The 12768-nt window shown below is 41.5% G+C and overlaps 6 non-coding genes across 6 annotated transcripts; 3 read left to right on the forward strand and 3 right to left on the reverse strand.

Annotated features, from left to right (window-relative positions):
• Positions 1–2131: 2131 nt before the first annotated feature.
• LOC132869499 (5S ribosomal RNA) lies at positions 2132–2250 on the reverse strand. The gene has a single exon (XR_009650963.1). It is a non-coding gene; the product is annotated as a 5S ribosomal RNA (ribosomal RNA).
• Positions 2251–3038: 788 nt separating this feature from the next.
• LOC132869510 (5S ribosomal RNA) lies at positions 3039–3157 on the forward strand. The gene has a single exon (XR_009650974.1). It is a non-coding gene; the product is annotated as a 5S ribosomal RNA (ribosomal RNA).
• Positions 3158–6692: 3535 nt separating this feature from the next.
• On the reverse strand, positions 6693–6811 carry LOC132869521 (5S ribosomal RNA). Its single transcript, XR_009650980.1, has one exon. It is a non-coding gene; the product is annotated as a 5S ribosomal RNA (ribosomal RNA).
• An 806-nt stretch (positions 6812–7617) lies between these two features.
• On the forward strand, positions 7618–7736 carry LOC132869513 (5S ribosomal RNA). The gene has a single exon (XR_009650977.1). It is a non-coding gene; the product is annotated as a 5S ribosomal RNA (ribosomal RNA).
• Positions 7737–11256: 3520 nt separating this feature from the next.
• LOC132869522 (5S ribosomal RNA) lies at positions 11257–11375 on the reverse strand. The gene has a single exon (XR_009650981.1). It is a non-coding gene; the product is annotated as a 5S ribosomal RNA (ribosomal RNA).
• An 814-nt stretch (positions 11376–12189) lies between these two features.
• Positions 12190–12308, forward strand: LOC132869506 (5S ribosomal RNA). The gene has a single exon (XR_009650970.1). It is a non-coding gene; the product is annotated as a 5S ribosomal RNA (ribosomal RNA).
• Positions 12309–12768: the final 460 nt, after the last annotated feature.

Genomic DNA, 12768 nt, shown 5'->3' on the forward strand with positions numbered 1-12768 from the left:
CTTTCAAGCACCACTATATAGTGTCAACAGTGTAACATTTGTGTAACTTTTGTGCTCCGGGGAAGTCTGAGGACGGAAGACGCTGTACCGGTAGTAGGAACTAACTTGTTTCACAGATATTCCACAACATTGAACATAACAATAAGTGGATAAAAGGTACAATGTGCTGTTCTTCAGTAAACAAAATTGTAATCCTTAGTAAATTGTGATATACTGTAAGAAGGATAAAACACTTTTTGATAATGCTGTTATAAGAAAATATTTGATAGTAACGGCATCACACAACCCTGCTGTTGATTGTTTTCCCATGACAGCAAAGCCCTTGGGTTTTAGCTGAGCTCCTTGCGCATGGAGTGGAGCCCGATGCTTAAGAGACTATGGCAGTGTGTTGACCGGATTTTTGATGGTTTTGACCATTCGACGTCCATACGTACAGATGAACAAGTGCCACCACAGGGAGCACCGCCGTAAATGCAAGGCAACATACCTCATAAACACTTGACCACCGGACAATGAAATTTGGATCTTTATTTACATAAAATAGATGGTATTATATCCAGCAGTTATTTTTAATTTACTTTTTTTTTTAAAAAAGTGGGATTATTTACTAACACACTTTACGGAAAATATTCATGACAGATTCATATAAAATTAGCTAAAACGGGTTTATTAGTGGGCGGCATGGTGGTGTAGCGCTGTCGGCTCACAGCAAGAAGGTCTGGGTTTGAGCCCCGTGGCCGGCGAGGGCCTTTCTGTACGGAGTTTGCATGTTGTCCACGTGGGTTTCCTCCGGGTGCTCCGGTTTCCCCCACAGTCCAAAGACATGCAGGTTAGGTTAACTGGTGACTCTAAATTGACCGTAGGTGTGAATGTGAGTGTGAATGGTTGTCTGTGTCTATGTGTCAGCCCTGTGATGACCTGGCGACTTGTCCAGGGTGTACCCTGCCTTTTGCCCGTAGTCAGCTCCAGCTTGCCTGCGACCCTGTAGAACAGGATAAAGCGGCTAGAGATGATGAGATGAGGTTTATTAGTCCACTAGCTTGTTGGACAGTTGACAATTTTTGTTATGGCAGGGCAACAGACAATGTGATCGCAGGAAGAGTTTTACTGAAAACATGCTAGCAACCAGCAAACCTTCTTGCTGTGAGGCGACAGTGCTAATCACTACACCACCGTACCGCCCTCAGGGAGAAATTATCAAAGAAAAAAAATCTTATAGCTGCTTGTGGCAATGTTCATGCCGTTGGTATTAGAAATCACTAACAGCCCAGAGTCAAGAGACCCAACTAAATCTTCAATTTTATTAAGATTTATGTCAATAAATCTCAATATGAATGTCAACATAACACTATCAACATTATGCACAGTCTGTCTGTTTGCGGTACACACAGGTCCTGTCCAATAAAATGTTCACTCACACTGCTTTTGGAGCGACTGGGAATACACAAGGCTCTTTTGGCCTTCAACTATTCAGTACTCCCACCTGCTGGGCAACAAGATGCTAACAAAGCAGGTGAGTTTATACTGTAGTTATATCCCGTTCAGTATTGTATATATATATATTTTTTAAATGCTGCTGCTACTACTACTGCTACTACTACTAATCGATATTCGACCTCGTGTATTTTCAGATAGGCAAACCCTTTTGGATTTACTGTGGGACAGGACAAGCGGCTACAGATGGATGGAAAGATATTCGACCTAGTGTATTTTCAGATAAGCAAACCCTTTTGGATTTACTGATCTCTTAAACAGCTTCCACACATAAAATACCTGTAAGTAACCTATATACACACCATAAATTGTGATCCAGTATCCCTTACAGCTAGTAACCCTCTCTCGGATCCCTTTTCAAGATATCAATCCTGTCCTTCTCAGCCCACTGGCTGCTATAAAGTAATGCATTTCCTGTTTTCATTGAGACACTCAGGCCAGGTTCCCAAGCCCGAACACTAAGAAAGTCACCCGTAAGTTACGCACCTGGATAACTAGGTTTTAAACAAAATTTAAAGAATCGGTGTTTGTTAAAATCATTTAGTCTTTAAAAAATATATTCAGGTAAATAATTAGTGGTAATTTGCAGTGATAATCTATTAATTTAGAGTAGGCAATGTAGTTCAAAGAAATGAAAAGCTTACAGCACCTGGTATTCCCAGGCGGTCTCCCATCCAAGTACTAACCAGGCCCGACCCTGCTTAGCTTCCGAGATCAGACGAGATCGGGCGTTCTCAGGGTGGTATGGCCGTAAGCGAGGGAAAGGCTTTATCCTTCCCTATTTGAAGACGCCACGCGACCTCTCTCAAGCAGGATTACGGTTGACTATCGTAGCGAAAGTGAGATAAACCAAATCAGGAAGAATTGTGTTGACCTTTCCGAAGTCAGGGAATGGTTATATATATATATAAAAAAAATATATAGCGACTCGCCTGAAAACGCCAATTTCTACTGTTAGGATAATAATAAAGTTGACGCTAACTGGAGCTGTTACAAACTTGCCTGAAGGAGGACCCAAGTTCACTGTGCCCCAGCAAAACAACTTTTAAAACAGCGTTAGCATTTCACAAGCCTCACGCCCTTACATTTGTGGTTAAATGACAGAAAAGACTTTTCTTTTCTTTTTTTCTGGCATACCCTCCAAATAATCTGTTGGAACGGAGGTGAAGACTTATGGTTGTTTTGGAGATTTGGAAACCCCAAGATTGTACTTTTTCTTGTAATTCACCAACAATGATCTTTGGTTGTTTTTTGTTTGTTTGTTTGTTTTGCCTCTCTTACGCTTCTCCTCACCGGACGGGGGAGTAAAATAAACTTGGGTCCTCTTCCAGGCAAAATTGTAACAGCTCTTGTTAGTGTCCTTTATTTATTTATTTATTTTATTTTTTTAACAGTAGAAATGGGCATTTTCAGGCGAGTAGCCAAACTCACTTTACTACAGTTATCAGTAATGAAGCATATTCGCAATACATTATAATCATTCTCGAGAGAGAGAGAGAGGTCGCTGGCCGTCTTCAAATAGGCAACTTTAGATCTCGTCTCTCGCTTACGGCCATACCACCCTGAGAACGCCCGATCTCGTCTGATCTCGGAAGCTAAGCAGGGTCGGGCCTGGTTAGTACTTGGATGGGAGACCGCCTGGGAATACCAGGTGCTGTAAGCTTTTCCTTTCTTTCTCTTTGTACTACATTGCCCACTCTAAATTAATAGATTATCACTACAAATTACCATAATTATTTATCCGAATATATTTTTTAAAGACTAAATGATTTTAACAAACACCGATTCTTTAAATTTTGTTTAAAACCTAGTTATTCAGGTGTGTAACTTACGGGTGACTTTCGTAGTGTTCGGGCTTGGGAACCTGGCCTGAGTGTCTCAATGAAAACAGGAAATGCATTACTTCACCGTGGGCTGAGAAGGACAGGATTGATATGTTGAAAAGGGATCTGAGAGAGGGTTTCTAGCTGTAAGGGATGCTGGATCACAATTTTATGGTGTGTGTATATAGGTTACTTACAGGTATTTTACGTGTGGAAGCTGTTTAGGAGATCAGCAAATCCAAAAGGGTTTGCTTGTCTGAAAATACTCTAGGTCGAATATCTTTCCATCCACCTGTAGCCGCTTGTCCTGTCCTACAGTGGAGCAGGCAAGCTGGAGCCTATCCCAGCTGACTATGGGCAAGAGGTGGAGTACACCCTGGACAAGTCGCCAGGCTCACACATAGAGACAAACAGCCATTTACACTCACGGTCAATTTAGAGCCACCAATTAACCTAACCGCATGTCTTTGGACTGTGGGCGAAACCCACACAAACACGGGGCGAACATGCAAATTCCACACAGAAAGGCCCTTGCTCGCCGCTGGGCTCAAATCCAGGACCTTCTTGCTGTGAGGTGACCGTGCTAACCACTACACCACCGTGCCACCCCTAATCGGTCTCGCTATCTATGGAGTAGGTGGTACTAGTAGTAAAAAAACAACACAACAAAAACACAATACTGAAAAGCACGTAACTCCAGGATAAACTCACCTGCTTTGTAATCATCTTGTTGTCCAGCAGGTGGTAGTACTAAGTAGTTGAATGCCAAAAGGGCCTTGTGTATTTCCAGTACCTCTAAAAGCAGTGAGAGTGAACATTTTACTGGCCAGGAACTGTGTGTGCTGCAAGCAGACAGACTGATTATAATGCTGATAGTGTCGTGTTGACATTCTGTGAGATCTCAGTGACACTGAAGATTTAGTTGGGTCTCTAGACTCCAGGCTGTTAGTGATTTCTAATACCAACTGTACAAAATTAGCCATAAGCATGATGAACACTGGCATAAGTGAGATTTTTTTTTTTCCTTTGATAATTTCTCCCTCCTCTGCTATGAAGGTGTGGCATTAAGAGAGGTTTGACGGTTTATACGTAACCAGGATGTCTGTAGACTACATGCAAGTATTCCTTTTCCAAACTCAACTGGTCAGCTGGGTTCTCTTTATCTATTTCTAGGGCTTGTTTGAAAATCTGATCATGTTTTAGGTCATATTTATGCAGAAATATAGAAAATTCTAAAGGGTTCACAAACTTTCAAGCACCACTATATAGTGTCAACAGTGTAACATTTGTGTAACTTTTGTGCTCCGGGGAAGTCTGAGGACGGAAGACGCTGTACCGGTAGTAGGAACTAACTTGTTTCACAGATATTCCACAACACTGAACATAACAATAAGTGGATAAAAGGTACAATGTGCTGTTCTTCAGTAAACAAAATTGTAATCCTTAGTAAATTGTGACATACTGTAAGAAGGATAAAACACTTTTTGATAATGCTGTTATAAGAAAATATTTGATAGTAACGGCATCACACAACCCTGCTGTTGATTGTTTTCCCATGACAGCAAAGCCCTTGGGTTTTAGCTGAGCTCCTTGCGCATGGAGTGGAGCCCGATGCTTAAGAGACTATGGCAATGTGTTGACCGGATTTTTGATGGTTTTGACCATTCGACGTCCATACGTACAGATGAACAAGTGCCACCACAGGGAGCACCGCCGTAAATGCAAGGCAACATACCTCATAAACACTTGACCACCGGACAATGAAATTTGGATCTTTATTTACATAAAATAGATGGTATTATATCCAGCAGTTATTTTTAATTTACTTTTTTTTTTTAAAAAGTGGGATTATTTACTAACACACTTTACGGAAAATATTCATGACAGATTCATATAAAATTAGCTAAAACGGGTTTATTAGTGGGCGGCATGGTGGTGTAGCGCTGTCGGCTCACAGCAAGAAGGTTTGGGTTTGAGCCCCGTGGCCGGCGAGGGCCTTTCTGTACGGAGTTTGCATGTTGTCCACGTGGGTTTCCTCCGGGTGCTCCGGTTTCCCCCACAGTCCAAAGACATGCAGGTTAGGTCAACTGGTGACTCTAAATTGACCGTAGGTGTGAATGTGAGTGTGAATGGTTGTCTGTGTCTATGTGTCAGCCCTGTGATGACCTGGCGACTTGTCCAGGGTGTACCCTGCCTTTTGCCCGTAGTCAACTCCAGCTTGCCTGCGACCCTGTAGAACAGGATAAAGCGGCTAGAGATGATGAGATGAGGTTTATTAGTCCACTAGCTTGTTGGACAGTTGACAATTTTTGTTATGGCAGGGCAACAGACAATGTGATCGCAGGAAGAGTTTTACTGAAAACATGCTAGCAACCAGCAAACCTTCTTGCTGTGAGGCGACAGTGCTAATCACTACACCACCGTACCGCCCTCAGGGAGAAATTATCAAAGAAAAAAAATCTTATAGCTGCTTGTGGCAATGTTCATGCCGTTGGTATTAGAAATCACTAACAGCCCAGAGTCAAGAGACCCAACTAAATCTTCAATTTTATTAAGATTAATGTCAATAAATCTCAATATGAATGTCAACATAACACTATCAACATTATGCACAGTCTGTCTGTTTGCGGTACACACAGGTCCTGGCCAATAAAATGTTCACTCACACTGCTTTTGGAGCGACTGGGAATACACAAGGCTCTTTTGGCCTTCAACTATTCAGTACTCCCACCTGCTGGGCAACAAGATGCTAACAAAGCAGGTGAGTTTATACTGTAGTTATATCCCGTTCAGTATTGTATTTTTTTTTTTTAAATGCTGCTGCTACTACTACTGCTACTACTACTAATCGATATTCGACCTCGTGTATTTTCAGATAGGCAAACCCTTTTGGATTTACTGTAGGACAGGACAAGCGGCTACAGATGGATGGAAAGATATTCGACCTAGTGTATTTTCAGATAAGCAAACCCTTTTGGATTTACTGATCTCTTAAACAGCTTCCACACATAAAATACCTGTAAGTAACCTATATACACACCATAAATTGTGATCCAGTATCCCTTACAGCTAGTAACCCTCTCTCGGATCCCTTTTCAAGATATCAATCCTGTCCTTCTCAGCCCACTGGCTGCTATAAAGTAATGCATTTCCTGTTTTCATTGAGACACTCAGGCCAGGTTCCCAAGCCCGAACACTAAGAAAGCCACCCGTAAGTTACGCACCTGGATAACTAGGTTTTAAACAAAATTTAAAGAATCGGTGTTTGTTAAAATCATTTAGTCTTTAAAAAATATATTCAGGTAAATAATTAGTGGTAATTTGCAGTGATAATCTATTAATTTAGAGTAGGCAATGTAGTTCAAAGAAATGAAAAGCTTACAGCACCTGGTATTCCCAGGCGGTCTCCCATCCAAGTACTAACCAGGCCCGACCCTGCTTAGCTTCCGAGATCAGACGAGATCGGGCGTTCTCAGGGTGGTATGGCCGTAAGCGAGGGAAAGGCTTTATCCTTCCCTATTTGAAGACGCCACGCGACCTCTCTCAAGCAGGATTACGGTTGACTATCGTAGCGAAAGTGAGATAAACCAAATCAGGAAGAATTGTGTTGACCTTTCCGAAGTCAGGGAATGGTTATATATATATATATATATATAAAAAAAATATATAGCGACTCGCCTGAAAACGCCAATTTCTACTGTTAGGATAATAATAAAGTTGACGCTAACTGGAGCTGTTACAAACTTGCCTGAAGGAGGACCCAAGTTCACTGTGCCCCAGCAAAACAACTTTTAAAACAGCGTTAGCATTTCACAAGCCTCACGCCCTTACATTTGTGGTTAAATGACAGAAAAGACTTTTCTTTTCTTTTCTTTTTTTCTGGCATACCCTCCAAATAATCTGTTGGAATGGAGGTGAAGACTTATGGTTGTTTTGGAGATTTGGAAACCCCAAGATTGTACTTTTTCTTGTAATTCACCAACAATGATCTTTGGTTGTTTTTTGTTTGTTTGTTTGTTTGTTTTGCCTCTCTTACGCTTCTCCTCACCGGACGGGGGAGTAAAATAAACTTGGGTCCTCTTCCAGGCAAAATTGTAACAGCTCTTGTTAGTGTCCTTTATTTATTTATTTATTTTTATTTATTTTTTTAACAGTAGAAATGGGCATTTTCAGGCGAGTAGCCAAACTCACTTTACTACAGTTATCAGTAATGAAGCATATTCGCAATACATTATAATCATTCTCGAGAGAGAGAGGTCGATGGCCGTCTTCAAATAGGCAACTTTAGATCTTGTCTCTCGCTTACGGCCATACCCCCCTGAGAACGCCCGATCTCGTCTGATCTCGGAAGCTAAGCAGGGTCGGGCCTGGTTAGTACTTGGATGGGAGACCGCCTGGGAATACCAGGTGCTGTAAGCTTTTCCTTTCTTTCTCTTTGTACTACATTGCCCACTCTAAATTAATAGATTATCACTACAAATTACCATAATTATTTATCCGAATATATTTTTTAAAGACTAAATGATTTTAACAAACACCGATTCTTTAAATTTTGTTTAAAACCTAGTTATTCAGGTGTGTAACTTACGGGTGACTTTCGTAGTGTTCGGGCTTGGGAACCTGGCCTGAGTGTCTCAATGAAAACAGGAAATGCATTACTTCACCGTGGGCTGAGAAGGACAGGATTGATATGTTGAAAAGGGATCTGAGAGAGGGTTTCTAGCTGTAAGGGATGCTGGATCACAATTTTATGGTGTGTGTATATAGGTTACTTACAGGTATTTTACGTGTGGAAGCTGTTTAGGAGATCAGCAAATCCAAAAGGGTTTGCTTGTCTGAAAATACTCTAGGTCGAATATCTTTCCATCCACCTGTAGCCGCTTGTCCTGTCCTACAGTGGAGCAGGCAAGCTGGAGCCTATCCCAGCTGACTATGGGCAAGAGGTGGAGTACACCCTGGACAAGTCGCCAGGCTCACACATAGAGACAAACAGCCATTTACACTCACGGTCAATTTAGAGCCACCAATTAACCTAACCGCATGTCTTTGGACTGTGGGCGAAACCCACACAAACACGGGGCGAACATGCAAATTCCACACAGAAAGGCCCTTGCTCGCCGCTGGGCTCAAATCCAGGACCTTCTTGCTGTGAGGTGACCGTGCTAACCACTACACCACCGTGCCACCCCTAATCGGTCTCGCTATCTATGGAGTAGGTGGTACTAGTAGTAAAAAAACAACACAACAAAAACACAATACTGAAAAGCACGTAACTCCAGGATAAACTCACCTGCTTTGTAATCATCTTGTTGTCCAGCAGGTGGTAGTACTAAGTAGTTGAATGCCAAAAGGGCCTTGTGTATTTCCAGTACCTCTAAAAGCAGTGAGAGTGAACATTTTACTGGCCAGGAACTGTGTGTGCTGCAAGCAGACAGACTGATTATAATGCTGATAGTGTCGTGTTGACATTCTGTGAGATCTCAGTGAAACTGAAGATTTAGTTGGGTCTCTAGACTCCAGGCTGTTAGTGATTTCTAATACCAACTGTACAAAATTAGCCATAAGCATGATGAACACTGGCATAAGTGAGATTTTTTTTTTTCCTTTGATAATTTCTCCCTCCTCTGCTATGAAGGTGTGGCATTAAGAGAGGTTTGACGGTTTATACGTAACCAGGATGTCTGTAGACTACATGCAAGTATTCCTTTTCCAAACTCAACTGGTCAGCTGGGTTCTCTTTATCTATTTCTAGGGCTTGTTTGAAAATCTGATCATGTTTTAGGTCATATTTATGCAGAAATATAGAAAATTCTAAAGGGTTCACAAACTTTCAAGCACCACTATATAGTGTCAACAGTGTAACATTTGTGTAACTTTTGTGCTCCGGGGAAGTCTGAGGACGGAAGACGCTGTACCGGTAGTAGGAACTAACTTGTTTCACAGATATTCCACAACACTGAACATAACAATAAGTGGATAAAAGGTACAATGTGCTGTTCTTCAGTAAACAAAATTGTAATCCTTAGTAAATTGTGACATACTGTAAGAAGGATAAAACACTTTTTGATAATGCTGTTATAAGAAAATATTTGATAGTAACGGCATCACACAACCCTGCTGTTGATTGTTTTCCCATGACAGCAAAGCCCTTGGGTTTTAGCTGAGCTCCTTGCGCATGGAGTGGAGCCCGATGCTTAAGAGACTATGGCAATGTGTTGACCGGATTTTTGATGGTTTTGACCATTCGACGTCCATACGTACAGATGAACAAGTGCCACCACAGGGAGCACCGCCGTAAATGCAAGGCAACATATCTCATAAACACTTGACCACCGGACAATGAAATTTGGATCTTCATTTACATAAAATAGATGGTATTATATCCAGCAGTTATTTTTAATTTACTTTTTTTTTAAAAAAAGTGGGATTATTTACTAACACACTTTACGGAAAATATTCATGACAGATTCATATAAAATTAGCTAAAACGGGTTTATTAGTGGGCGGCATGGTGGTGTAGCGCTGTCGGCTCACAGCAAGAAGGTCTGGGTTTGAGCCCCGTGGCCGGCGAGGGCCTTTCTGTACGGAGTTTGCATGTTGTCCACGTGGGTTTCCTCCGGGTGCTCCGGTTTCCCCCACAGTCCAAAGACATGCAGGTTAGGTCAACTGGTGAATCTAAATTGACTGTAGGCGTGAGTGGTTGGCTATGTGTCAGCCCTGTGATGACCTGGTGACTTGTCCAGGGTGTACCCTGCCTTTTGCCCGTAGTCAGCTCCAGCTTGCCTGCGACCCTGTAGAACAGGATAAAGCGGCTAGAGATGATGAGATGAGGTTTATTAGTCCACTAGCTTGTTGGACAGTTGACAATTTTTGTTATGGCAGGGCAACAGACAATGTGATCGCAGGAAGAGTTTTACTGAAAACATGCTAGCAACCAGCAAACCTTCTTGCTGTGAGGCGACAGTGCTAATCACTACACCACCGTACCGCCCTCAGGGAGAAATTATCAAAGAAAAAAAATCTTATAGCTGCTTGTGGCAATGTTCATGCCGTTGGTATTAGAAATCACTAACAGCCCAGAGTCAAGAGACCCAACTAAATCTTCAATTTTATTAAGATTAATGTCAATAAATCTCAATATGAATGTCAACATAACACTATCAACATTATGCACAGTCTGTCTGTTTGCGGTACACACAGGTCCTGTCCAATAAAATGTTCACTCACACTGCTTTTGGAGCGACTGGGAATACACAAGGCTCTTTTGGCCTTCAACTATTCAGTACTCCCACCTGCTGGGCAACAAGATGCTAACAAAGCAGGTGAGTTTATACTGTAGTTATATCCCGTTCAGTATTGTATATATATATTTTTTTAAATGCTGCTGCTACTACTACTGCTACTACTACTAATCGATATTCGACCTCGTGTATTTTCAGATAGGCAAACCCTTTTGGATTTACTGTGGGACAGGACAAGCGGCTACAGATGGATGGAAAGATATTCGACCTAGTGTATTTTCAGATAAGCAAACCCTTTTGGATTTACTGATCTCTTAAACAGCTTCCACACATAAAATACCTGTAAGTAACCTATATACACACCATAAATTGTGATCCAGTATCCCTTACAGCTAGTAACCCTCTCTCGGATCCCTTTTCAAGATATCAATCCTGTCCTTCTCAGCCCACTGGCTGCTATAAAGTAATGCATTTCCTGTTTTCATTGAGACACTCAGGCCAGGTTCCCAAGCCCGAACACTAAGAAAGCCACCCGTAAGTTACGCACCTGGATAACTAGGTTTTAAACAAAATTTAAAGAATCGGTGTTTGTTAAAATCATTTAGTCTTTAAAAAATATATTCAGGTAAATAATTAGTGGTAATTTGCAGTGATAATCTATTAATTTAGAGTAGGCAATGTAGTTCAAAGAAATGAAAAGCTTACAGCACCTGGTATTCCCAGGCGGTCTCCCATCCAAGTACTAACCAGGCCCGACCCTGCTTAGCTTCCGAGATCAGACGAGATCGGGCGTTCTCAGGGTGGTATGGCCGTAAGCGAGGGAAAGGCTTTATCCTTCCCTATTTGAAGACGCCACGCGACCTCTCTCAAGCAGGATTACGGTTGACTATCGTAGCGAAAGTGAGATAAACCAAATCAGGAAGAATTGTGTTGACCTTTCCGAAGTCAGGGAATGGTTATATATATATATATATATATATAAAAAATATATAGCGACTCGCCTGAAAACGCCAATTTCTACTGTTAGGATAATAATAAAGTTGACGCTAACTGGAGCTGTTACAAACTTGCCTGAAGGAGGACCCAAGTTCACTGTGCCCCAGCAAAACAACTTTTAAAACAGCGTTAGCATTTCACAAGCCTCACGCCCTTACATTTGTGGTTAAATGACAGAAAAGACTTTTCTTTTCTTTTCTTTTTTTCTGGCATACCCTCCAAATAATCTGTTGGAACGGAGGTGAAGACTTATGGTTGTTTTGGAGATTTGGAAACCCCAAGATTGTACTTTTTCTTGTAATTCACCAACAATGATCTTTGGTTGTTTTTTGTTTGTTTGTTTGTTTGTTTGTTTTGCCTCTCTTACGCTTCTCCTCACCGGACGGGGGAGTAAAATAAACTTGGGTCCTCTTCCAGGCAAAATTGTAACAGCTCTTGTTAGTGTCCTTTATTTATTTATTTATTTATTTTTATTTATTTTTTTAACAGTAGAAATGGGCATTTTCAGGCGAGTAGCCAAACTCACTTTACTACAGTTATCAGTAATGAAGCATATTCGCAATACATTATAATCATTCTCGAGAGAGAGAGGTCGCTGGCCGTCTTCAAATAGGCAACTTTAGATCTCGTCTCTCGCTTACGGCCATACCACCCTGCGAACGCCCGATCTCGTCTGATCTCGGAAGCTAAGCAGGGTCGGGCCTGGTTAGTACTTGGATGGGAGACCGCCTGGGAATACCAGGTGCTGTAAGCTTTTCCTTTCTTTCTCTTTGTACTACATTGCCCACTCTAAATTAATAGATTATCACTACAAATTACCATAATTATTTATCCGAATATATTTTTTAAAGACTAAATGATTTTAACAAACACCGATTCTTTAAATTTTGTTTAAAACCTAGTTATTCAGGTGTGTAACTTACGGGTGACTTTCGTAGTGTTCGGGCTTGGGAACCTGGCCTGAGTGTCTCAATGAAAACAGGAAATGCATTACTTCACCGTGGGCTGAGAAGGACAGGATTGATATGTTGAAAAGGGATCTGAGAGAGGGTTTCTAGCTGTAAGGGATGCTGGATCACAATTTTATGGTGTGTGTATATAGGTTACTTACAGGTATTTTACGTGTGGAAGCTGTTTAGGAGATCAGCAAATCCAAAAGGGTTTGCTTGTCTGAAAATACTCTAGGTCGAATATCTTTCCATCCACCTGTAGCC

Source organism: Neoarius graeffei, chromosome 20 (assembly GCF_027579695.1).
Source record: "Neoarius graeffei isolate fNeoGra1 chromosome 20, fNeoGra1.pri, whole genome shotgun sequence".
Taxonomy (NCBI): Eukaryota; Metazoa; Chordata; class Actinopteri; order Siluriformes; family Ariidae; genus Neoarius; species Neoarius graeffei.